We start from the raw sequence: 22,285 nt of genomic DNA, 5'->3' as shown, positions 1-22,285 counted from the left end.
GTTTGCAGATATCCACGATGCTGAGAATGACGTGAGTATCACGTGTAGCGAGTTGGTCGTACCGCAGGGAAAGGGTTCACAGCCAGATAGGGAATGGAAGACCAACAGGAAGAGCAGTGCAAGGAAGGTAGTGCAGGAGTCCCCTGTGGTCATCCCCCTGCAAAACAGATACACTGCTTTGGGTACTGTTGAGGGGGATGACTCATCAGGGGAGGGCAGCAGCAGCCAAGTTCATGGCACCGTGGCTGGCTCTGTTGCACAGGAGGGCAGGAAAAAGAGTGGGAGAGCAATAGTGATAGGGGATTCAATTATAAGGGGAATAGATAGGTGTTTCTGCGGCCGCAACCAAGACTCCAGGATGGTATGTTGCCTCCCTGATGCAAAGGTCAAGGATGTCTCGGAGCGGGTGCAGGACATTCTAAAAAGGGAGGGAGATCAGCCAGTTGTCGTGGTGCACATTGGTACCAACGATATAGGTAAAAAAAAGGGATGAGGTCCTACGAAATGAATTTAAGGAGCTAGGAACTAATTAAAAAGTAGGACCTCAAAAGTAGTAATCTCGGGATTGCTACCAGTGCCACGTGCTAGTCAGAGTAGGAATCGTAGGATAGCGCAGATGAATACGTGGCTTGAGCAGTGGTGCAGCAGGGAGGGATTCAAATTCCTGGGGCATTGGAACCGGTTCTGGGGGAGGTGGGACCAGTACAAACCGGACGGTCTGCACCTGGGCAGGACCGGAACCAATGTCCTAGGGGGAGTGTTTGCTAGTGCTGTTGGGGAGGAGTTAAACTAATATGGCAGGGGGATGGGAACCAATGCAGGGAGACAGAGGGAAACAAAAAGGAGGCAAAAGCAAAAGACAGAAAGGAGATGAGGAAAAGTGGAGGGCAGAGAAACCCAAGGCAAAGAACAAAAAGGGCCATTGTACAGCAAAATTCTAAAAGGACAAAGGGTGTTAAAAAAACAAGCCTGAAGGCTTTGTGTCTTAATGCAAGGAGTATCCGCAATAAGATGGATGAATTAACTGTGCAAATAGATGTTAACAAACATGATGTGATTGGGATTACGGAGACGTGGCTCCAGGATGATCAGGGCTGGGAACTCAACATCCAGGGGTATTTAACATTCAGGAAAGATAGAATAAAAGGGAAAGGAGGTGGGGTAGCATTGCTGGTTAAGGAGGAAATTAAGGCAATAGTTCGGAAGGACATTAGCTTTGATGATGTGGAATCTATATGGGTAGAGCTGCAGAACACCAAAGGGCAAAAAACGTTAGTGGGAGTTGTGTACAGACCTCCAAACAGTAGTAGTGATGTTGGGGAGGGCATCAAACAGGAAATTAGGGGTGCGTGCAATAAAGGTGCAGCAGTTATAATGGGTGACTTTAATATGCACATAGATTGGGTTAACCAAACTGGAAGCAATACGGTGGAGGAGGATTTCCTGGAGTGCATAAGGGATGGTTTTTTAGACCAATATGTCGAGGAACCAACTAGGGTGTTGTGTAATGAGAGAGGATTAATTAGCAATCTCGTTGTGCGAGGCCCCTTGGGGAAGAGTGACCATAATATGGTGGAATTCTGCATTAGGATGGAGAATGAAACAGTTAATTCAGAGACCATGGTCCAGAACTTAAAGAAGGGTAACTTTGAAAGTATGAGGCGTGAATTGGCTAGGATAGATTGGCGAATGATACTTAAGGGGTTGACTGTGGATGGGCAATGGCAGACATTTAGAGACTGCATGGATGAACTACAACAATCGTACATTCCTGTCTGGCGTAAAAATAAAAAAGGGAAGGTGGCTCAATCGTGGCTATCAAGGGAAATCAGGGATGCCAAGGAAGTGGCATACAAATTGGCCAGAAATAGCAGCGAACCCGGGGACTGGGAGAAATTTAGAACTCAGCAGAGGAGGACAAAGGGTTTGATTAGGGCAGGGAAAATGGAGTACGAGAAGAAGCTTGCAGAGAACATTAAGACGGATTGCAAAAGTTTCTATAGATATGTAAAGAGAAAAAGGTTAGTAAAGACATACATAGGTCCCCTGCAGTCAGAATCAGGGGAAGTCATAACGGGGAACAAAGAAATGACGGACCAATTGAACAAGTACTTTGGTTCAGTATTCACTAAGGAGGACACAAACAACCTTCCGGATATAAAAGGGGTCGGAGGGTCTAGTAAGGAGGAGGAACTGAGGGAAATCCTTATTAGTCGGGAAATTGTGTTGGGGAAATTGATGGGATTGAAGGCCGATAAATCCCTAGACTGCATCCCAGAGTACTTAAGGAGGTGGCCTTAGAAATAGTGGATGCATTGACAGTCATTTTCCAACATTCCATTGACTCTGGATCAGTTCCTATGGAGTGGAGGGTAGCCAATGTAACCCCACTTTTTAAAAAAGGAGGGAGAGAGATAACAGGGAATTATAGACCGGTCAGCCTGACATCGGTAGTGGGTAAAATGATGGAATCAATTATTAAGGATGTCATAGCAGTGCATTTGGAAAGAGGTGACATGATAGGTCCAAGTCAGCATGGATTTGTGAAAGGGAAATCATGCTTGACAAATCTCCTATAATTTTTTGAGGATGTTTCCAGTAGAGTGGACAAGGGAGAACCAGTTGATGTGGTATATTTGGACTTTCAGAAGGCTTTCGACAAGGTCCCACACAAGAGATTAATGTGCAAAGTTAAAGCACATGGGATTGGGGGTAGTGTGCTGACATGGATTGAGAACTGGTTGTCAGACAGGAAGCAAAGAGTAGGAGTAAATGGGGACTTTTCAGAATGGCAGGCAGTGACTAGTGGGGTACCGCAAGGTTCTGTGCTGGGGCCCCAGCTGTTTACACTGTACATTAATGATTTAGACGAGGGGATTAAATGTAGTATCTCCAAATTTGCGGATGACACTAAGTTGGGTGGCAGTGTGAGCTGCGAGGAGGATGCTATGAGGCTGCAGAGCGACTTGGATAGGTTAGGTGAGTGGGCAAATGCATGGCAGATGAAGTATAATGTGGATAAATGTGAGGTTATCCACTTTGATGGTAAAAACAGAGAGACAGACTATTATCTGAATGGTGACAGATTAGGAAAAGGGGAGGTGCAAAGAGACCTGGGTGTCATGGTACATCAGTCATTGAAGGTTGGCATGCAGGTACAGCAGGCGGTTAAGAAAGCAAATGGCATGTTGGCCTTCATAGCGAGGGGATTTGAGTACAGGGACAGGGAGGTGTTGCTACAGTTGTACAGGGCCTTGGTGAGGCCACACCTGGAGTATTGTGTACAGTTTTGGTCTCCTAACCTGAGGAAGGACATTCTTGCTATTGAGGGAGTGCAGCGAAGGTTCACCAGACTGATTCCCGGGATGGCGGGACTGACCTATCAAGAAAGACTGGATCAACTGGGCTTGTATTCACTGGAGTTTAGAAGAATGAGAGGGGACCTCATAGAAACGTTTAAAATTCTGACGGGTTTAGACAGGTTAGATGCAGGAAGAATGTTCCCAATGTTGGGGAAGTCCAGAACCAGGGGACACAGTCTAAGGATAATGGGTAAGCCATTTAGGACTGAGATGAGGAGGAATTTCTTCATCCAGAGAGTGGTGAACCTGTGGAATTCTCTACCACAGAAAGTTGTTGAGGCCAATTCACTAAATATATTCAAAAAGGAGTTTGATGAAGTCCTTACTACTAGGGGGATCAAGGGATATGGTGAGAAAGCAGGAATGGGGTACCGAATTTGCATGTTCAGCCATGAACTCGTTGAATGGCGGTGCAGGCTAGAAGGGCCGAATGGCCTACTCCTGCACCTATTTTCTATGTTTCTATGTTTCTATGACACTAAACTGGGTGGCGATGTGAGCTGTGAGGAGGATGTTAAACAGCTGCAGGGTGACTTGGACAGGTTAGGTGAGTGGGCAAATGAATGGCAGATGCAGTATAATGTGGATATCCTCTTTGGTGGCAAAAACAGAAAGCCAGAATATTGTCTGAATGCCGGAAAAGGGGAGGTGCAACGAGACCTGGATGTCATGGTACATCTGTCATTGAAAGTTGGCATGCAGGTACAGCAGGCGGTGAAGAAGGCAAATGGTATGTTGGCTAGGGGATTTGAGTATAGGTGCAGGGAGGTCTTACTGCAGTTGTACAGGGCCTTATTGAGGTCTCACCTGGAATATTGTGTTCAGTTTTGGTCTCCTAATCTGAGAAAGGACATTCTTGCTATTGAGGGAGTGCAGCGAAGGTTCACCAGACTGACTCCAGGGATGGCTGGGCTGTCATATGAGGAGAGACTGGATCAACTGAGCCTTTATTCACTGGTATTTAGAAGGATGAGAGGGGATCTCATAGAAACATATAAGATTCTGATGGGACTGGACAGGTTAGATGCAGGAAGAATGTTCTCGATGTTGGGGAAGTCCAGAACCAGGGGACATAGTCTTAGGATAAGGGGTAGGCCATTTAGGACTGAGATGAGGAGAAACTTCTTCACTCAGAGAGTTGTTAATCTGTGGAATTCCCTGCTACAGAGAGTTGTTGTTCCAGTTCATTGGATATATTCAAGAGGGAGTTAGATATGGCCCTTACGGTTAAGGGGATCAAGGGGTATGGAGAGAAAGCAGGAAAGGGGTACTGAAGGAATGATCAGCCATGATCTTATTGAATGGCAGTGCAGGCTCGAAGGGCCAAATGGCAGGATTGACATAAGAGGAGAGACTGGATCGACTGGACCTGTATTCACTGGAGTTTAGAAGGATGAGCGGGGATCTCATAGAAACATAAAATTCTGACAGGACTGGACAGATTAGATGCAGGAAGAATGTTCCCGATGTTGGAGAAGTCCAGGACCAGGGGACATGGTCTAAGGATAAGGGGTAAGCCATTTAGGACTGAGTTGAGGAGAAACCTCTTCACTCAGAGAGTTGTTAACCTGTGGAATTCCCTGCTGCAGAGAGTTGTTGATGCCAGTTCATTGGATATATTCAAGAGGGAGTTAGATATGGGCCTTACGGCTAAAGGGATCAAGGGGTATGGAGAGAAAGCAGGAAAGGGGTACTGAGGTGAATGATCAGCCATGATCTTATTGAATGGCCTACTCCTGCACCTATTTTCTATGTTTCTATGTTTCTGTACTCCTTGTCACCCCTAGACCTAAATATCTATCTCAGCCTTGAATATATTCAATATTTTTTTTCTGGCGATATTTCTGGCTTATTTTCCACTTTTTCCTCAAAATGGGCGATCGAGGTCCGTTTTGGGCGATATATGGGCCAAAGGTGGACGATGTGAAGTGGAAAGTCTAGTTTTCCAAAAGACGGCAGCTGTCACTTTTTTTACGCACCATCTCCTCAGTGTGCATAGGTAGATGAAGTCCTGTAGGGGGCGCCGTACAGCCACCTGCTCCCGATATTGCGTAACGCGCGCGCTCGATTTACAGCGCCTTGAGATTGCCGTGACGTACCGCGCCGTGCGGTTGACGTTGAGGTAACGTGCGCGCGCCCGATTTACATTGCCTTGGGATTGGCGTTGCGCAGCGTGTATATGACGTCACCTCGTTGAGGAGGAGCCGGCGGCACCGGCGCCGCACGGGCACTCACTGCTAAGATGGCGGCCGGTGGTGCGAATGCCAAGTACAGCAGCTTTGCAGCAATTGCTTTTGAGTTTGACGAAACGCGAAATAAATTTGCTGTGCCGAGGATGTAGTGGGTGCTGGGCAGTAATGTGATTTATTTGCTTTTTTAGGTCTGTCATGTGAGGCCAGGGTCAATCTTGAGCTTGAGGCGCGGAGACGGGGGACCTGGGCCTGTTACCGTTGATTTCATGGTAAGCCAGAGGGAAGGGGAAAGGTGGGAACCGCCCCGTGCGCCGCCCCCGGGTCCCGGGCCCCGGGCCCCCAGCCCCGCCGCCTGGTGCTGAAGGTGTTGCTCTGTCCGCAGCGGTAACGGGAGGCGACAGGGGAATGTTTCGGGGTTGGGTCCTTGGGTAGAACTGAGCTGAGCTTTAACTCCGCTCTGATCAAGTGTTTGGACCCGAAATGTTCCTCCTTGTGGATGCGGCGTACTTCTGGCATTTTCTGTTCTGATTTACCACATGTGTTTTGGGGGTGGTTGTCTACCTGTCTTTCTCCTGATTGTGTGCATTTCTAGTTATTTCAGATTCCTGACGTTTATGTGTCTTAGCTACTTGTATGGAATGCAAATTAAAAAAAAATGTGGATCAAAGTGTATATGCAGGGGTTAATATAATTGCAATTCTTGTGCATAGAGCCTTAAGACGCAGAATGAGGCCATTCAGCCTACCGTGCCTATGCCAGCTCTTTGAAAGCGATTAGTCCCATTTCCCTGCTCTTTCCTTACAGCCTTGCAGTTTTTTCCCTTTTCAAAGATATTTCTAATTTCCCTTTTGCAAGTAAGGAAAGTGTGCAGAACACTGAATTTTTGTTTTAATGCAAAAAATTGTTAGCGGGGAGAGGGGTACTGCTGCACTGTCTTCATTTCTAATGATTGAAAAGAGTTGATATTTACATACAGCTCAGTGTCTGCTACTTCCTCCAGCCAAACAAACGGACAGCAACTGCTGACTCACCTTCTTTGGCACTGTATAGCATTAGGTGTCTTGGTTAGGGAACTCGATATAATGGATTAGTCTGCTGCTTGTTTAGTCTGAGGCCTGATTTAAAATCTAGCTCTGGTGACTCTATGATGATTTTTTGCAGTGTCAGCTCTGTTTCTGGTGAACAAGGGTCCACAGAACAGTACTGCTTACAGCTTGGCTGTAAATTGGCCAAGGCTCGAATAAGGATGCTGTGTAAGTTCACACTGTTGCTACCTTGATGAGCCAGAAAGTGTACCCAAATACAGGTTGAACCTCCCTTATCCGGAACCACCTCTTATCTAGAACCATTCCTGGCCATCGGGTGTAATATGTCCTTACTATACAGTATAAATGCACACTAGGCCCAAACTTGAGAAAAGATCACTCTGTGACCAGTTACCTTTTATTACCAAGACCTCAAGAGGCAGACGGTGGGTGGAGCTTCCCCTTTTATACCGGAAAGTCCAGATTAGGAGTGTCTCCCACAAGTTCGCCCCCTGTGATCAGTGTTCTCAAGGTATACAACTTGGGTCAGCTTATACATAAGTTACAATGACAGTTGAATACATGACATCACACCCCCCCCCCAAAGTCTTATTGGGATCATAGGTTAAGTTTCTCTGGTGGTTTACGCTCCCTTGTAGTGCGCCTGAGTTGGGGTTCCGGTTGTTGAGCGCTGGCCTGAGTGTCTGCTGTTTGCGGTGCCTCAGGCCTGTCCAGACTACCCACAGTGACTGGGCTCTCCTCCACTTGGTTCCGGTGTTCGGTCACCTATGGTGGAGTAAACTCTACGTCGTGTTCTTCCTCTGCTTCTTCTATGGGGTTGCTGAACCTCCTTTTAGTTTGATCCACGTGTTTGCGGCAGATTTGTCCATTGGTAAGTTTAACTACCAAAACCCTATTCCCCTCTTTGGCAATCAATGTCTGCAAGCCATTTGGGCCCTGCAGTGTAATTAAGGACAAAAACAGGGTCATTGACATCAATACATCGCGCCCTCGCATTCCTGTCATGGTAGTTACATTGTGACTGACGCCTGCTCTCAACAATTTCTTTCATAGTAGGGTGCATAAAGGATAACGTCGTTTTGAGCGTCCTTTTCATTAGCAGCTCTGCGGGTGGAACCCCTGTGAGCGAGTGTGGTCGGGATCTATTGGCCAACACGAGGCGTGATGAGCAGCTTTGTAGGGAACCCCCTTGGATTCTGAGTATGCCCTGTTTTGATTATCTGCACTGCTCGTTCCGCCTGGCCGTTTGAGGCCGGCTCGAACGGGGCCGTTCTGACATGGTTGATTCCATTGCCTGCCATGAAGTCCTGTAATTCAGTGCTTGTCGCTGACCAAGGCATCTGGTAGACCATGGGCAGCGAACATTTCATGTAGACTTTCTACCGTGGCAGAGGATGTGCTTGAATTTAAAATGGCACACTCAATCCATTTGGAGTAGGCGTCTACTACAACCAAAAACATTTTTCCCATGAAAGGACCTGCGTAGTCCACATGGATGCGTGACCATGGCTTGGCGGGCCAGGACCAGGGGCTAAGGGGGGCTTCCCTGGGTGCATTACTCAGCTGAGCACACGTGTTGCACCTGCGAACACAAAGTTCCAGGTCTGCATCTATCCCTGGCCACCAAACGTGTGACCTGGCAATTGCCTTCATCATGACAATGCCCGGGTGCTCATTGTGAAGTTCTCTGATAAACGCACCTCTGCCCTTCTGAGGCATGACTACTCGGTTTCCCCACAGTAGGCAATCGGCCTGAATCGAGAGTTCATCCTTGCGTCTATGAAACGGTTTAAGCACCTCAGGGCATGACCCGTATGTGGCTGCCCAGTCCCCATTCAGGACACATTTCTTAACTAAAGACAGTAGCGGGTCTTTATTTGTCCAGACTTTAATCTGACGGGCTGTCATGGGTGAGCTTTCGCTTTTGAAAGCTTCAACAACCATGACCATCTCAGCATCATGCTCAGCTGCCCCCTCAGTGGTGGCTAGTGGTAGCCTGCTGAGTGCATCGGTGCAGTTTTCAGTGCCCGGTCTGTGTCGAATTGTGTAGTCATAGGCGGCTAATGTAAGTGCCCACCTCTGTATGTGGGTCGATGCATTCGCATTTATGGCCTTGTTGGCCAAAAGGGACGTTAGGGGTTTGTGATGTGTCTCCAGCTCAAATTTTCTGCCAAACAGGTACTGGTGCATTTTTTTTACTGCATATACACATGCTAGCGCTTCCTTTTCTACCATTCCGTAGCCCCTTTCTGCCCGGGACAGACTTCTGGAGGCATAAGCTACTGGTTGTAACTGACCATTGGCATTCACATGCTGCAACACACACACACCCGACCCCATAGAAACTAGTTTCTTACACGGGTCATATAATGTTAACAGTTTGTTAGAGCACGCAATTTATTATGCTCCATCAAAAGCCCTTTCCTGGCTGTCCTCACAGACCCAATCGTGACCTTTGCGTAGGAGCATGTGTAGCGGCTCTAACAGCGTACTCAATTTGGGAAGAAAGTTGCCAAAATAGTTCAGGAGCCCCCGGAATGAACGCAGCTCCATCGTGTTACGGGATCTGGGTGCTCTATGGATCGCTTTCGTTTTGGATGCAGTAGGTCTGATCCCGTCTGCTGCTACCCTCCTCCCCAGGAATTCTACCTCTGGAGCTAACAAGATGCACTTCGCCTTTTTCAGTCGCAGCCCAACCCGGTCCAGTCTCCAGGTTGTGGAGGTGTTCGTCAGTATCACAACCCGTGATGAGGATGTCATCTTGAAAAACCACAGTCCTTGGAATCGACTTGAGGAGGCTTTCCATATTTCGCTGCAAGATCGCGGCGGCCGAATGAATCCCGAACGGACATCTGTTGTACTCAAACAACCCCTCGTGATGGTGGTCAGCTTCTTCGACTCACTCACCAGCTCCTGGGTCATGTAAGCTGAGGTCAGGTCCAATTTTGAAAAAAGTTTGCCACCGGATAGCGTCGCAAAGAGGACCTCCGCTCTCAGTAGTGGGTACTGGTGTTGGAGTGACACACGATCGATGGTGGCCTTGAAATCACCACATATCCTGACCGACCCATCTGCCTTGAGCACTGGCACGATCGGGCTCGCCGAGTCACTGAATTCGACTGGTGAGATGATGCCTTCCCTCAGCAGGCGATCCTATTTGCCTTCTATCTTTTCCCGCATCACGTACGGCCTTGTGTACTGGCCTGGCGTCCGGGTTTATGTGAATCACTACCTTGGTCCCCATGAAAGTGCCAATGCTGGGTTGAAATAGTGAGTCAAATTTGTCCAGGACCTGTGAGCATGATACTCGCTCCACAGAAGAAATTATATTGACCTCGCCCCATTTCCAGTTCATGACAGCCAGCCAACTCCTCCCCAGCAGTGCGGCACCATCCCCCGGGACAATCCAGAGTGGCAACCTGTTCTCCGAATCTTTGTGGGTCACGAATACCGTGGCGCTGCCTAGCACTGGAATGATCTCCTTTGTATATGTCCGTAGCAATCGGCAATAATTTTGGCCTCCTGGCCTTGGACACCTACAACCTGTCGAAGTGTTTGATACTCATCAGGGACTGGCTGGCCCCCGTGTCTAGCTCCATTAATACTGGGATGCCATTGAAGAGCACTTTCATCATTATCGGTGGCATCCTGGTATATGAACTGCATATGTGCTCCACATGAACTTGCTGAACTTCAGGTTCCAGCGATTTTCCCCAGTATTCATTTGGCCTCGTAGTGCTTACATCGGGCCCGTTCTCCTTGTACATCAACTTGGCTGCAGGCTTCCTGCACGTACGCGCCAAGTGACCGCTGACATTGCAATTTCTGCAGGTATATTGCTGATACCTGCAAGCTCTGGCTGGGTGTTTGCCTCCACACTTCCAGCATGAGCTGGAGGCCCCATTGTTGGAAACAAAAGGTCCATTACCAGTCAATTGTCTCTGACTGTCTCTGTAACTGTCCTTAAGTACACCATTAACAGGTGTTGATGGCTGCATTGTCCATTGCGATGGCATGAATTGCCGTTCAGCTAGCCATTGTCTCTGTTGAATTCCCCCTTTGTGTTCGACTGCATGCTGTGGCATTTCCGATTGCCTAGAGAACTGTGTGCTGCGTTAACAATGTTGACTCCCTGGTCACTTGCTGCATTTGAGCCAAGATTTTTGCCATAAATCATTCTGGTCTCTTCCTCCCCTGAGATAATTGTCTGGGCTATCAGAGCCGCTGCTTCCAAGGTCAAGTCTTTGGTCTCAATCAGTTTCCTGAAAACCCCCAGGGTGCCCGATGCCCTCAATAAAAAAAAGTCTCGCAGCATCTCCGCTCTGCATGCATCTGGGAACTTATATAGACTCGCCAGTCACCTGAGATCTGCCACAAAGTCTGGAACACTTTGCCCTTCTCGCTGCCGGTGCGTGTAAAACCGGTGTCTCGCCATGTGCATGCTGCTCGCCGGTTTAAGGTATTTCCCAATCAACTTACTGAGCTCTTCGAACGTCTTCTCCGCCGGCTTTTCTGGCGCTAGAAGGTCCTTCATCAGGGAGTGCATTCTGGATCCACAAACCATCAGGAGATGAGCCCTGCGTTGTCGGCCGAATCCTGTCCCACCATTCCTTAGTGGCAAAACTTTGCTGTAGTCTCACAATAAAGTCGTCCCAATCATCACCAACACAGTACCTCTCTTCTGTGCTGCTAGTGACCATGCTTGCATGGTTTAAATCCCAGTTTCTCGTCGCCAATAATATGTCCTTACTATACAGTATAAATGCACACGAGGCCCATACTTGAGAGAAGGTCACTCTGTGACCAGTTACCTTTGTTACCAAGACCTCGAGAGGCAGACGGTGTGTGGAGCTTCCCCTTTTATACCGGAAATTCCAGGTTAGGAGTGTCTCCCGCAAGTTCGCCTCTTGTGGTCAGTGTTCTCAAGGTGTACAACTTAGGTCAGGGTTACAATTACAGTTGAATACATGACAGGGTGGCACATGCACAGAACTCCGACTTGAACAAATTGAAGTCCTTCATCGCTGCCGACTCCTGCAATCACTGGTCTGACCCTGCGATCCACCGCCCCCCCCCCCCCCCTTCCCCTCATGATCTCTCTGCCACACTCCCAGCCCCAAGCCAGCCAGCCCCGATATCCCCTTGCTCAGTACCTGTACCACCCAATTTAATGTGACCACCCCTCGTCTGGAAAAATTCCTTAATTCAGAACAGACCAGATCCTGAGGGTTCTTGATAAGGGAGGTTCAACCCATATAAGTTTAAGTATGCCTGATACAATAAAAAGTTAAGCGGAGGCAGGGCATAAGCTTTGCAGTAAACAGACTGTCTAGATTGAAATGGTGTACACAGAGGATGATAAATATGAGATAGGAATATCCATATTTGAGTCCATAGTGGTGGCAAATTCAGGAGAGAGCTAGCTAGATAGTCTTTCTTTTGGTAAGAGAAGTGGTTAAACGCATAAAGGGGTCGAGTATAATTTCTGAACTTGGGACTGGCCACCTGGACCTCAATTGTCATTTCCAGTCCTGTACATTCTTCTGTTCTGAACATGAAATGTATTTGCTTAAATCAAAAATATCAATTGTCCATTTCTGTAACCATTAAATACTGGAGGCAATCATATAATGGATAATCACCTTTGCTTAAATTTCACTTCTAATACTTGTCACCATGTAAATCTACAACAACTGCAGCAGTATTTTTGATAAACACAACATAATGAACTTTTATTTTCACTTTCACTATTGTGCAGAGGTGTCCATTCCATGTATTGATCTCACTTTATGTGAAGAACTTTCTAATACCAGTCTTTTTGTCCTACTGTTGCAATTAAAGTAATTTTCTTGATTTACATTTTCTCTAAGATCATCATTCGGCTATCTCCCTTCAGGGTGAAAGGCCCAAGGAGATAGTTTTAACTTAATCCTCGAGGTGGGGAGTGGATTCCTATTTTACGCACCATTTGGTTTTGTTTTTACAGAATCTGCCACATTTCTTCTACTGCGCTCTTTTGAAGTATAATGTACATTGCATACAAATGGACATAAATGAGGCTTTTGGTAGAAGTACAGACCAAGCCAAGCATAAAGGCAGGGAGGAATGGCAGGCATTTATAAGACACAGATGATAGACCACAATCAAAAGGAAACATTTCACCTGGATTGAAAATGATCACATTTACATAGCAGGCTTGTTTGCATCCATGCTGAAGAGAATACAGTCAAATCAAGAAATTTATTCTGAAGAGGTCCCAAGGCAAGACTCCTTTCAATATTAAATTTCATGATTTAATATCTCTCCTTCATACTGCAATCAGTTAAAACCTACAATATCATTTTTCACAAAGTTTATGTTGGGAGTATGTGCTACTGCAGGACTGTTTTAAGTGATCTGATTGCTTTTGACCTTTTCTATGCAGAATGCTGTTCCTGATGCTGCTATCGAATGCAGATTGTATACAAACTACATAAGTACGAAGTATAAATGGCTCACTGTTAAGAAAGACAAAAATGTTCTGCCTGTAAGAGAGCTCTGTATATGATGGGGGGAAATGCAACTGAACCCATATCCCACATCTTGGAACTTAAACAAAAAGAAACCGAAACATTGACATTCTGAATGTTCTTTTCTAATAAAGACAAAGTGGAAGAAGTGTTTTTCAACCCTTGAAATTAATACTCTGAAATCCAAGAGGAAAGAAGGAAATAACTAATTTACATAGCACCGTTCATGACTTTCAGAAAGTCAAATGCTTCATAGTCAATAAAATACTTTTGAAGTATAATCACTGTTTATAATAGGGAAACATAGTAACCAATTTGCACAATATGATCCCACAACCATTAATGAGATAAATGACTAAATCTGTTTTTTGGCTGTGTTGCTTGTGGAAATATTGTTGATCTGGACAATGGGAAAACTGCTCTTCGCTGGAAAAGAGCCACCTAGTAGGACAAGCAGAGCCTTGGTTTAACACCTCATCCGAGAGCTGGTACCTCCAGTATACAACACTCACTCAGTACTGCACTGAAGTTTGATCCCGTGACCTTCTGACTCAGGCAAACATGCTACCACTGAGCCAAGTCTGACTCCTGACAAGAAAGAAAACCACCATGTTGCATACCTCAAAACACAAAATAACAGTTTCCACATGAAAATAGGGCTTCTAGCTTCATAAATCTGACCTTCATAAAAGCTACAGCAAGGTTGATGGTTTGCAACCGCCATCACCAGACCTTGCAAGGCCACCCATCTGATAAGTTCTCACATCTGATACATTCTAATTCATAGCCGAAAAAAACAAAGTTATATAGAAATCACAGTGGGGTCATTTTAGATGTATTCAATTCATGGGTCTCTTTACAACATGATACTGTTTTTGATGGGGGCTATTTGAATGTCTTTAGTATTCCTAAGGGTTCTGGGCCAAATTTGTATCAATAGTAGCATAAATTTGGTGTGAAAATTCTGGTGGTGAGTAGTTGTATCAAATTCTGTTATATTGAGTACATTTTCTACTGATATTTTGGTCTTTTGTGTCTTCATTATCATTGTCTTCATTTGCACACTGACATCATAAGATTAGTTACAGATAAAGAAGGCTACTCAGCCCATCTTAGTTCAGCCATCCAGAAAGACCCTATTTCCTAAATGATTTCACGATTTTCAATTCTAATACAATGCCTGGGAGTACTGATCACTCGTTGTGAATAACTTTCTCATATCCGTCCTACTGTTGCAATTAGAGTAATTTTCTGGATTTACCTTTTTCATTTGTTTTACTACCTAATCATAGAATGATACAGCACAGAAGGTCGTCATTCGTCTCATGCTTGTGCCAGCTTTGTGGCAGAGCTATCAAATTAATCCCGCTTCCCTGCTCTTTTCCCATAGCCCTGTAGTTTTTTCCTTTCAGGTATTTTTCCAATTCTCTTTTAAATGTTTCTTTTGAACCTGCTGTCCATTCCAGATCACAACTTGCTATGTTTTAAAAAAAAAAAAAGTTTTCTTGTGTCGCCTCTGGTTCTTTTGCCAATCACCTTAACTGTGTGTGTTCTGGTTAACAAACCTGCCACTGGAAACAGTTTCTCCTTATTTACTCTTATCAAAACTGTTCAAGGTTTTCAAAAATCAATCAAATCTCTTAACCACCTCTGGTCTAAGGAGAACAACCCCAGCTTCTCCACATAACTGAAGTCCCTCATCCCTGGTACCGTAAGCACATAAGAAATAGGAGCAGAAGTAGGCCATTTGGCCCCTTGAGCCTGCTCCGCCATTCAATAAGATCATGGCTGATCCAATCATGGCCTCAACTCCACTTCCCTGCCCTCTACCCATAATCCTTGACTTCCTTATCTTTCAAAAATCTATCTGTGACCCAGCCTCCACTGCTCTCTGGGGTAGAGAATTCCAAAGATTCATGACCCTCAGAGGAAATTCCTTCTCATTTTCGTTCTGGTGCCATTCTGCAACCCTCTAAGGCCTTGATATCCTAAAGTGTGGTGCCCAGAATTCAACGCGCTACTCCAGCTGAGGCCTAACTAGTATTTTATGAAGGTTTAGTGTAACTTCCTTGCTTTTGTACACTATTTCTCTATTAATAAAGCCAAGGAGCCCATAAGATGTAGGGGTTTGTGAGCTCTCAAGTGGATGTCACTGGATGTGGAAATAAAGCCGCAGTAAAGGGAGGGGAAGTCCTGTAGTCTAACTGAACCGAGAAGGTTTTGGAGCATTGAGAAGCCAGATTCTGGGGTCTAATATTGTGGAGAAGGGGACCCAAATTGCCATTGGCCCCTTTAAACCGTCAGTTCCCAACTACCCCACTTCCATCATGTTCTGGCCCATCAGCTCCTCCGACCTATCCATAATACCTTTGTGTCTTTAGGTACCGCACCTTCCCTAATGTCAGCTAGTTTCTGGGCATGTTTCTGCTTGAAAACATTCAAATGTAAATTTACTGATTTTAAAATTGTTAGACAGAAAAACATGGGCTTGGGTGCACATTTTTCTAATCAGTTCCCATATGCACCATATTAAATGATCAGAAAATATAATACATAAGTTTGCTGTTTATACTATCTTCATTAAACAAATTTCCATGAACACAAAAAAATTACCTCATAAAACATTAAATAAATTCAATCTGCAGTTTCTTAACAGTCTTGGGTAAAGCAAAGAAACTCTTAAATACTTAGAAGATGACGATAGATATCCTTCAACTATTGTTGATACACATTGCATACTGAGAAATTCAGCAAACGATACACTCAGAATGCATTGACATGTTTGAAAGCTCTCCAAATGATGCAAGGTAAAAATATACAGTTGAATCCCAAGCTTTTCTGAGAGTCAGAGGTCTTAAAGTAAGGAACTTAAATGAAGATATTAAATTGAACAAATTTAATCATGTTACTGTGAAATGTGGATTTTTTTTTTTGTTTTAACATTATGAACATTGTACATTTTCAGTCACTGAGGGGAAAAAATGCACTTTTTTTAAAGCATTTTGAGTGGATTTTATTGCTTCATGAACAGTGACAGGATACTGTTCACACAGAATTGCAGTGTTAGAAGTTGAGATGTAACAACAGAAAGTGAAGTTTGTTGACCGGATTAATGTGTTTTAAAAATTTATATTAGTCGACAGAATGTGGTCTATCTCTGTTGTCTTTTTGTTCTTGCTCTGTCTCACCACTTCAGCTTCTGTGTCTCTTTCTCTTGCTTCCCCCTCCTTAACTATTTTTGCTTCTCTCTGTCTGTCTCTCACCCTTTCGGGTGGGAGTTGGGTGGCATAGTGTGATTTGGCAGGTGGGTTTGATTGCAGGGAAAATGTGGTCTTTAGTGGCACCCATCCCGTCCCATTCCACACCATCAAAATTCCTATCTCTTTGCCCTTCCACTAACTCCTCTTTCGTCCCACGGTAGTGTAGTGGTTGTTACTGGACTAATAATCCAGAGGTCTAGTCTAATAATTCAGAGCATGAGTTCAAATTCCACCAAGGCAGTTTGATAATTTTAATTCAGTTTATAAAATCTGGAAATAAAAAGCTGATATCAGTAAAAGTGATCATGAAACTGTTGGATCGTTGTTAAAAACCCAACTGACCTTTACGGAAGGAGCCTTGCCATCCTTGCTGCTTGTGCCCTATATGTGACTTCATTCCTACACTGGTTGACTAACAGCCCTCTGAGACCGTAGCAAGCCATTGAATTATATAAAACTGCTAGAAAGAATAATGCCTTCAGCTTACAGACTGCAGTGGTTCAAGAAGAAGGCCCATCTTCTCGAAGCAACTAGGGATGGGCAATAAATGCCAGCACTGCCTACATCCAGAGAATACATTTTTTTTTAAACTCTCCTATCAATATCCCTACTTTTACCCTTTTGAACTACCTCCTCAACCCTTTTATCCTCTCCTTCCTCTTACTCTACTGTCACTTATCTCAACTTTTAATGTTCCGTCGACTCCCTCCACTCTCGTGTGCCGGAGGCCTCCTCAACCTGTTTTCCTCCATCATGTTTCTCTCTCAGGCTTTGTTTGCTTCCAATTTTTTTTAAGAAATCAAATTAGAGTGAGGAAAGACACTGGGGAAATCTTCAATTTCCATCCCAAACAAAACAATAACAACTTGTATTTATATTGTGCCTTTAACGTAGTGAAACATCCCAAGGCACCGAGCTGCATATGTAGAAATTAGTGCAAGTGACCAAAAGCTTGGTCAAGCAGGTAATTTTTAAGAAGCATCTTGAAGGAGGAAAGAGAGCTAGAGAAGTATAGGCAGGGAGTTCCAGAGCTTGGGGCCTAGGCAACAGAAGGCAAAGCCATCAATGGTTGAGCGATTAAAATCAGGGATGCTCAGCAGGGCAGAATTAGAGGAGTACAGACACATCGGCGAGTTATAAGATTGCTGGAGATTACCGAGATAGGCAGGAGTGAGGCCATGGAGGGATTTGAAAATAACGAGAATTTTGAAATCGAGGCGTTGCTTAATGGGCAAAAATGGCCTCCTTCCATGCTGTAAATTTCAATGATTCTATTTAACCAGAAGCCAATGTAGGTCAGCGAGCACAGGGGTGATGGGTGAGTGGGACTTGGTGCAAGTTAGGACACGGGCAGCTGAGTTTTGGATCACCTCTAGTTTATGTAGGCTAGAATGTAGGAGGCCAGCCACGAGTGTGCTGGAATAGTCAAGTCTAGAGATAACAAAGGCATGGATGAGGGCTTCAGTGGATGAGCTGTTGATGGCAGTGTAGTTGTGCCGCCTGCCCGGAACCAGTATCGAAAGATCTGAACCATTTTCAGATTTGGTCCATTCAGCTCTATTACAGCTTGACGGTTGTGGGAGGGCAGGAAATCGGTTGGTTCCTATATTGAGCTGGCTGGCAGGTCGGGCTTGGAGCGGCAAGAGGCCAATTCCAGATCGTGGAGGGGGACAAGCACTCCTGTTCCTTCTGGGCCCACTAGTTTAATGCTTGGCTCAGCTGGTAGCACTCTTGCCTTTTGAGCCAAAAAGTTTTATGTTTAAATCCTACTCCCGAGCTAAAACATGAAATTCAGGCAGATACTTCAGTGTGTTGGGGCGGAAAAACTCCATGGTCAGCAGTCTTTCAGATAAGGTATTAATCGAGGCCCCAACTTCCTATTCAGTTGGATGTAAAAGATCACATGGCACTATTTAAAGAAAAGCAGGGAGTTATGGTTTTCCAGGCCAACATTGTTCTCTCAACCAACGCCACCAAAAACAGATCGTTCATAAGAACATAACGAGAAATAGGAGCAGGAGGAGGCCATTTGGCCGTTCTAGCCTGCTCCGCCATTCAATAAGATCATGGCTGATCTGACCACGGACTTGGCTCCCTTTTCCTGCCCACTCCCCATAACCTTTTACTCCCTTATCGCTCAAAAATCTTTCTATCTCTGCCTTAAATATATTCACTGACCCAGTCTCCAGAGAATCCCATAGATTTACAACCCTCACAGAAGAAATTCCTCATCTCCATTTCAAATGGGCAGCCCTTTATTTTGAGACTATGTCCCCTAGTTTTAGTTTCCCTTGAGTGGAAATATCCTCTCTGTATCCACCTTGTCGAGTCCCCTCATTATCTTATATGTTTTAATAAGATCACCTCTCATTTTTCTGAACTCCAATGTGTATATATGTTCAACCTATCTTCATAAATCAACCTAGTGAACCTTCTCTGAACAGTCTCCAATGCAAGTATATTCTTCCTTAAATACGGACCAAAACTGTACACTACTCTGTTGTCGCAAGACTTCTCTGTTTTTATACTCTATCCCCCTTGCAATAAAAATAGAAACATAGAAAATAGGTACAGGAGTAGGCCATTCAGCCCTTCGAGCCTGTACCACCATTGAATAAGATCATGGCTGATCATTCACCTCAGAACCCTTTTCCTGCTTTCTCTCCATACCCCTTGATCCCTTTAGCTGTAAGGGCCATATCTAACTCCCTCTTGAATATATCCAATGAACTGGCATTAACAACTCTGCGGCAGGGAATTCCACAGGTTAACAACTCTGAGTGAAGAAGTTTCTCCTCATCTCAGTCCTAAATGGCCTACCCCTTATCCTAAGACTGTGTCCCCTGCTTCTGGACTTCCCCAACATCCGGAACATTCTTTCCGCATCTAACCTGTCCCGTCCCATCAGAATCTTATACGTTTCTATGAGATCCCCTCTTATCCTTCTAAACTCCAGTGTATAAAGGCCCAGTTGATCCAGTATCTCCTCATCTGTCATTCCAGCCATCCCTGGAATCAGCCTGGTGAACCTTCGCTGCATTCCCTCAATAGCAAGAATGTCCTTCCTCCGATTAGGAGACCAAAACTGAACACAATATTCCAGGTGAGGCCTCACCAAGGCTCTGTACAACTGCAGTAAGACCTCCCTGCTCCTTTCCTCAAATCCCCTAGCTATGAAGGCCAACATGCCATTTGCTGCCTTCACCGCCTGCTGTACCTGCATGCCAACTTTCAATGACTGATGAACCATGACACCCAGGTCTCGTTGCACCTCCCCTTTTCCTAATCTGCCGCCATTCAGATAATATTCTGCCTTCGTGTTTTTGCCCCCAAAATGGATAACCTCACATTTATCCACATTATACTGCATCTGCCATGCATTTGCCCACTCACCTAATCTGTCCAAATCAGCCTGCAGCCTCTTAGCATCCTCTTCACAGCTCACACCACCACCCAGTTTATCTGCAAACTTTGAGATATTACACTCAATTCTTTCATCCAACTCATTAATGTATATTGTAAATAGCAGGGGTCCCAGCACTGAGCCCTGCGGCACCCTACTAGTCACTGCCTCCCATTCTGAAAAGGACCTATTTATCCCGACTCTCTTCTTCCTGTCTGCCAACCAATTCTCTACCCACGGCAGCACATTGCCCCCAATACCATGTGCTTTGATATTACACACCAATCTCTTATGTGGGACCTTGTCAAAAGCCTTTTGAAAGTCCAAATACACCACATCCACTGGTTCTCCTTTGTCCACGCTACTAGTTACATCCTCAAAAAATTCCAGAAGATTTGTCAAGCATGATTTCCCTTTCATAAATCCATGCTGACTTGGACCGATCCTGTCACTGCTTTCCAAATGCGCTGCTATTTCATCTTTAATAATTGATTCCAACATTTTCCCCACTACTGATGTCAGGCTAACCGGTCTATAATTACCCGTTTTCTCTCCCTCCTTTTTTAAAAAGTGGTGTTACATTAGCTACCCTCCAGTCCAAAGGAACTGATCCAGAGTTGATAGACTGTTGGAAAATGATCACCAATGAAGGCCAACATTCCATTTGCCTTCGTGATTACTTGCTGTACCTGCATACTAACTTTTTGTGTTTCATGTACAAGGACCCTCAGGTCCCTTTACTGCAGCACTTAGCAATTTTTCTCCATTTAAATTATAATTTGCGTTTCTATTTTTTCTGCCAAAGTGGATAACCTCATATTTTCCCACATTATACTCTATCTGCCAGAATTTTGCCCACTCACTCAGCCTATCTATATCCCTTTGCAGATTTTTTGTGCCCTCATAATTTGCTTTCCCACCCATCTTCTTATCAGCAAACTTGGCGACATTACATTCGGTCCCTTCATCCAAGTCATTAATATAGACTGTAAATAGTTGGGGACCCAGCACCGATCCCTGCGGCACCCCACTAGTCACTGTTTGCCAACTGGAAAATGACTTATTTATCCCGACTCTCTGTTTTCGGTTAATTGGCCAATCCTCTATCCATGCTAATATATTACCCCAACCCCGTGAACTTTTATCTTGTGCAGTAACCTCTTATGTGGCACCTTATAGAATGCCTTCTGGAAATCCAAATGCATCATCCATCATAGGCAGTCCCTCGGAATCGAGGAAGACTTGCTTCCACTCTAATAATGAGTCCTTAGGTGGCTGAACAGTTCAATACGAGAACCACAGTCCCTGTCACAGGTGGGACAGATAGTCGTTGAGGTAAAGGATGGGTGGGACTGGTTTGCCGCATGCTCCTTCCGCTGCCTGCTGTTGATTTCTGCATGCTCTCAGCGATGAGACCTGAGGTGCTCAGCGCCCTCCTGGATGCATTTCCTCCACTTGGGGCGGTCTTTGGCCAGGGACTCCCATGTGTCAGTGGGGATGTTGCACTTTATCAGGGAGGCTTTGACGGTGTCCTTGTAACGTTTCTTCTGCCCACCTTTGGCTCGTTTGCCGTGAAGGAGTTCCAAGTAGAGCGCTTGCTTTGGGAGTCTCGTGTCTGGCATGCGAACTATGTGGCCTGCCCAGTGGAACTGATCAAGTGTGGTCAGTGCTTCAATGCTGGGGATGTTGGCCTGGTCGAGGACGCTAACGTTGGTGCATCTGTCCTCCCAGAGGATTTGCAGGATCTTGCGGAGACATCGTGGTGGTATTTCTCCAGCGACTTGAGGTGTCTACTGTACATGGTCCATGTCTCTGTGCCATACAGGAGGGCAGGTATTACTACAGTCCTGTAGACCATGAGCTTGGTGGAAGATTTGAGGGCCTGGTCTTCGAACACTCTTCCTCAGGGGGCCGAAGGCCTCACTGGAGCACTGGAGGCGGTGTTGAATCTCGTTAATGGCTGCTCTTGTTGATAAGAGGCTCCTGAGGTATGGGAAATGGTCCACATTGTCCAGAGCCGCGCTGTGGATCTTGATGACTTGGTGCGGGGGGGGGGGGGGTCAGTGCTGAGCGGCAGGGACAAATTGGTGGAGGACCTTTGTCTTATGGATGTTTAGTTGAAGGCCCATGCTTTCGTATGCCTCAGTGAATACGTTGTCTATGATTAGGAGTTCAGCCTCCGTATGTGCGCAGACTCTGGCGTTGTTTGAGTACTGTAGCTCGACGACAGAGGTTGGGGTGGTCTTGGACCTGGCCTGGAGACAACGAAGGTTGAACAGGTTCCCACTGGTTCTGTAGTTTAGTTCCATTCCAGCGGGGAGCTTATTGAGTGTGAGGTGGAGCATGGCAGCGAGGAAGATTGTGTAGAGGGTTGGCGCGATGACTCAGCCCAGCTTGATCCCAGTCCGGATGTGGATTGGGTCTATAATGGATCCGTTGGTAAGGATCCCCGCCTGCATGTCGTCGTGGAGCAGGCGGAGAATGGTGATGAACTTTTGGGGGCATCCAAAACT

At 45.5% G+C, this 22,285-nt stretch overlaps 1 protein-coding gene across 5 annotated transcripts in view; it reads left to right on the top strand.

Moving 5' to 3' along the window:
• The first annotated feature begins 5,528 nt into the window (after positions 1–5,528).
• aggf1 (angiogenic factor with G patch and FHA domains 1) overlaps positions 5,529–22,285 on the top strand; it is a 100,934-nt gene continuing 84,177 nt past the window's right edge. For 2 of the 5 annotated variants that reach the window (XM_070879941.1, XM_070879909.1), the window contains exons 1-2: positions 5,529–5,630; positions 5,743–5,823. The gene's annotated coding sequence lies outside the window, so the exon portion shown is untranslated. Of the gene's footprint in view, positions 5,824–6,719; positions 6,808–12,586; positions 12,862–22,285 lie in introns of those variants that run through there. The other 3 variants (XM_070879924.1, XM_070879916.1, XM_070879932.1) reach the window with 3 other exon arrangements.

The sequence above is a fragment of the Pristiophorus japonicus genome, chromosome 1, assembly GCF_044704955.1.
Source record: "Pristiophorus japonicus isolate sPriJap1 chromosome 1, sPriJap1.hap1, whole genome shotgun sequence".
Taxonomy (NCBI): domain Eukaryota; kingdom Metazoa; phylum Chordata; class Chondrichthyes; family Pristiophoridae; genus Pristiophorus; species Pristiophorus japonicus.
The sequence above is the reverse complement of the archived record's forward strand: the minus strand, read 5'-3'. Positions and strand labels throughout refer to the sequence as shown.